Raw genomic sequence first — 5,651 nt, 5'->3', positions numbered from 1 at the left:
TCAAGACCAACATACATGTAAAACAATGCATAAAGAAGCAAAATAACACCTTTGAATTAAACATAATATGCAACGAAGTCAAAAGATAAGCATATGACCCAAAATAGGGGTCACTAGATCGAGTACAGGCCACTCGATCGAGTAAATGAGTTACTCGATCGAGTAGGTGAAAGTTAGAGACACGTATAAAAAAATTGCCAGGGCTACTCGATCGAGTAAGGGGTACTCGATCGAGTACCGAGGTGCACTCGATCGAGTGTGGGCCACTCGATCGAGTACCCTACGCATTTCTCAGCACTGTCCGGTTTTCGTAAAACGGTCATAACTCACTCGTTTCTTGGTCGTTTTGGGCGTGTGACCTATCGTTAGAATCGTAAAAGAACAAGCTATCACCTCCAATTAGAATCACATCAAAATCATTTATTCATCTCAAGTTATAACAGTTTAAAGACAACTTTGCTATAATCAGACGACATAATTATATGATTTTCTCTTTCAAACAACTTAAACATCAACAAAGCGAATAAAAGCGACTCAATACTTGTAAAACCACTATCCCTAACCACATGTTACGAACTACTAAAAGCCAAACAATAACATTTATCATGCTCATATAACATTCAACTTATCACTCATGTACTACCGCATACTTTAACTTTATAACTTTTCGTAAAACAAAACATACTCATACAATTACAAATCCTATTTCCATGTTACTAATACAACAATATTACAAATCCAATTCGTCACCTAAACATATTTATAATCACGAAATTCATATTTTCATGCAATTGCCATTTCATCTTTTCCAATCAATTCATCTAGTTCAATCACATTCTTCATCTAACAAGTGCATATGATACAACAGTAAACAATTATACGAACTTATTATATAGCTTTACGCAAACAAAATTATGTAAAATCATATCACACCCCCTAATCACATGTTACTAGTATATCCCCATTATAAATCATCCATCCTGCAACATCATTATTCATCTTATATTATCATATATGAACTACTCCCTTTTTCTACCACATCATTCATCATTCTCATATACTTTTTCAACAATTCAAAACAACTTTGTAAACCAACTATCATGCAATTCATGTATTCAATCAACGACAAATACAATCATATCATCATCATCCTTCACTACACATCTCATATCCTCCACATGCATGCATCCATCGATTCATACAACACCTTACTATATAGATACACAACACACAAGGTAAACACATAGCGATCCCGACTCATATCCCATGTGACCAGTTCAAAATTGTAGGGCGAGTTTGCAACTTTAGGACGTCTCCCAAGCCTTTGCATTAGCTCCTACAACTTTTACCCAATTTGACTCCCTATATTCATTAGGTTCATTGGTTACATATTTCAGGATCGTCGCTCTGATACCATTTTGTAACACCCCCATACTCCAAGTGCCTTACCAGGACCACTTAAGGCATGGAAGTGATACCATCTCAGTTACCCAAGGCAATGATAATCATAAGACAATAAAGAAACGTACTTTAAAAGTAAATATAATTTAATTGATTACATGTCTCAAACAAAACTGTTAAATGAAATACAAAGTACTCAAACGGTCCACTGATAAAACTATCAAAGCTACTAGACATCGTCTGACACAGCGGAAGACTTCTAACTGCCACGTGATGACTCATCCCAACTATCCCATGCGCATCAATCATAGTTGCTCAATAACTGCTCACCACCTCGAAAGGATCACCACAGTTTTTAAAACATTTAAATGGGGTAAGTACTAATTACACAAAAACAATGCCACAATGAAGCAAGTACACAAACAGCTCAACACAACCCCAGTCTCCATCTCCAATCTCCACACAACTGACTATACACTAAAGTGTGTAGTCCTGCCAGAGTACCCATCGCAAGGTTACTACTCGCCGCCAGTGGGGGACCGCAGCCGTTCCCACCTAAGCCCCGCTCATCTCCATCGAGCGATAAATCCATGTTCATTAATGTGCACATCCCTCCTGTGGCGGGTTCCACAGGAGGCGAATCAAGGGCGTGAAGCCACTCCCGCAAGTGACTCCACTCAGCCAGGGACGCACCCCGAAGAACACAGACAGATAAACAGTAATCACAATACAACCTCAACAACCGTCTGAAACAATCAACAATATGAAATAACAACCTCTGAATCAATCAACAATATGAAATCACAACCGTCTGAATCAATCAACAATCACTAACTACAGCACCATTCACCATACACATCATGTAATTAATACGAGTAGGGAAACCCTACCGGAATGTAATACCGGTCAGACGATCTCAACAGATGTTATCAAAAAGCCTCCTCTACGAATCCTCCTCCTAACATAACATCACATATATCACTAACCACACAAAACTAACACAAATCCCCAATTCCCAAAATTAGGGTTTAACAAGACTTAATTAAATATAACAAATTCGGTACGTAGATCTTACCCTCGACGCAAGGATCTCAAAGATGTAAAGAAAGATGAATTCCGACCTTCCAAGCTCCGGGATTTGTCAATAATGCGACGAATGCGAAGTACGTAGGTTGAAATCTCTTTTTCAAAGTAATTAGGTTTGTAAAAGCGTATTATGAAAGTGACGGAAGTGTTAATATACTAATTCGCATTATTAACAAAACTCGACAAAACACTACCCGTAAACCGGGCTACTCGATCGAGTAACTGACGTACTCGATCGAGTGTCGCCTACTCGATCGAGTACCAAGGCTACTCGATCGAGTACCCTACAGGTCATAAACTATTTTAAATTTCAAAACACCCGTACTTGACAGAGTAAGGCCCACTCGATAGAGTACCCAGAGACTCATAAAACCGTAGTATTACAGTAACTGTGTTGTCCTTAGCTGATTTGTTCCGCTTGGTCATCTCCACCTGGTTCTCTTCCCCTTTCATACATTCATACCTGTGGGTGGGAACCATAACCTCTGGTGATATTACTGCCTCTCCTCCGAACACCAGGCTGAAGGGTGTTTGAACTGTTCTTTGAGTTTCTACCCCCAGTTTCTTTCAGCTTTCGTTTCAGGTTCTCAATAGTGAGTCAACTTGTCCGATGGACTGCTTGCAATGTTGTTAGGATCGAGATTCTACTTTGAATCGACGGGGAAGGTAGGATCGAATCGACAGAATCGGATCGTAGAATCGTAAGATTCTACAAATTAACTAAATGTAGTTTTTTATTTGGTAAAAATATATAATTGAAGACTAAAACATTTATTTATACACAAAATATTGATAAAAAATGAGTTTTAGTATCATTTCATGAACTGTTTCTGCAAATTACATGAAATTAGGATTTTACGATATCATTATATAAAAAGATATTTTAATATAGTTACTATGGATTCAAATCGTAGGATCGTAAGATCGTAGAATCGTATTATGATCCTAGCTCTATAAAATTTCAAATAAATAGTATCGGAAGATTCTACAAACATGATAGAATCATAGGATCCGGGATCGATCAAACGTTTTTGGATCGTAAAATCGTAGAATCATAGGATCGAATCGGGATTCTGACAACACCGACTGCTTGTTTATGGCTACCATGTGGAATATGTATTCTTTGCCCCCTGCATGGTTTTCACAGCTTGGGTGTGGAGGACATGCACTTTTGCTTGTCATTTATTATTTCATGTTCTGGTTCCCAGGGAACCTGGCTGGTGGCAGCATCTATTAATGTGATTTTTCGCTTTAGAAAGCTGATGTAAGAATGTGTTCTGCAGCATTCTGGCTGATGCCTGTCTCCTGGATGTTCAGGGTACGGTACGTTGATTAAATTGCCCCCAGGCCGTTGGTTCATGTCCTGCAAGATGCTGGCGGAGCGACCTGTCTTGCTGGCTGGGTGGCCTGTTCTGCACGTATAAAGGCACTTTCTGCAGGCAGAAAATTTGCTGTAAGGAGCATTCTGCTCTCTGCAATCTATGCTGCAGGAGGAGCGATTTGATTTGGGGGGGAGAGTGGCAGGTTCTGGAGCCTATGTGACCACTTCTGCTGGCAGGGAAGTCTAATGATGGTCCTGCAAGAAATACTTCTGCTAGGGCTGGCAGATGGCATAGCCAACGACCCTCCGACGCTCAAGGCAGTTGTAATACTATGGAATTTATTAAGTTGTATACTCGGCCGAGTAGTGTTAATTGTGGAGTTTGTTTTGGTTCTGCCGAGGAATATGTAACACCCCCTTACACCAGAACGCCTTACCAAGGACCATTCCAGTGTATGACGGTGTCACCATCTCGGTTTCCCGAGGAGGTAGATCAAATTAGACAATACAAGAACAATATATATCATTAGAGAATCTGTTACAATACCATTCTATTCAAGTTCCCTAGAACACAGTTCAATTACAACACTTGTGATTCTACATCTCTAGACCAGTAGCGTGATGACTCGATCCCTCCAATCCCAGCAGCAGTAATCAACAATACCGCTAAGCCAATCGCTCACCATCCCCGAATGGATCACCGCAGATACCACAAAACAACACGGGGTCAGTACTGGCTAATCAAATATAAGATAAAACAATAAAGTAAATAGCTGATCATCCACTATCCCAACTCACCACCTCGTATACACACCGACTAAACACGGAGTGTGTAGTCCTGCCAGATTACCCATCGCAACAGGTAATCCTCGCCGCCAGTGGGTGACCGCAGCCCATCCCCACCTAGTCCAGCTCCTCACGAGCGACTAACAGTCCCTGTCCCTTAATGTGCACATCCCCTCCCGTGGCGGGTTCCACGGAGGGCGAACTAGGGTGTGAAGCCACTCCCGCAAGTGACTCCACCACAATCTCAATCACAACATCACAGCAGTCGCACGACAACGTCAACATTACCACCACCACTATACTCCGATGATCAGCGGATAGCCATGATTCACAATACAATCATAAAATTCAATTCGATTAACAGTAGACTGAGTAGGGAGACCCTACCTCATAACAAAGCATGAAAGACTTCCATCTATAGCCACGCACAACTCCATTAAGCACCCTAACAATGGTAACCATATCCTATTACACAACTATACTCAAATAATCATACAAAAGGACACAAGGCAGCAACTTACCTAACCTTGCACATCGGTGACGACATAGACAACCACCATTTACGATCTCCTTGCTCCGCGAGTCCCGACGTTCCCATGGTAGGGGTTAGGCTAACTCCTTAGAGGTATGAGGCTATGGAGTGATTGAGTAGGGTGATGGTCTAGGGTTAGAGAAAGAGAAACTGCCGAGGAAATGAGAAAAAAAATAGAAATGAATCTCGCGAACTCGCATTTATAATAACGCGTCGACAGCAGTCATACTCGGTCGAGTATAGGAACACTCGGCCGAGTAGACTCCACTCGGTCGAGTATTGGTGGTACTCGGCCGAGTGGCCTCCGCTAGGTCGAGTAACTAATCAAAATGTCTCCTATCACCAGTCTGATCTCTCACCAATCATTCCTAAGGTCTGTTTAGTCAACATGGTCAGTCAACAACGCTCCTACAAATCCTGGGTGTTACAGTCTTCCCCCCTTAAAAGAACTTCGTCCCCGAAGTTCAGCCCGCACAACACTCCCCGCAAGATTACGTACCATGACCTTAACCACCTTCACAAAGG

Source organism: Silene latifolia, chromosome 10, assembly GCF_048544455.1.
Source record: "Silene latifolia isolate original U9 population chromosome 10, ASM4854445v1, whole genome shotgun sequence".
In the NCBI taxonomy this organism is placed as follows: Eukaryota; Viridiplantae; Streptophyta; class Magnoliopsida; order Caryophyllales; family Caryophyllaceae; genus Silene; species Silene latifolia.
Note: the sequence above shows the minus strand (reverse complement) of the source record.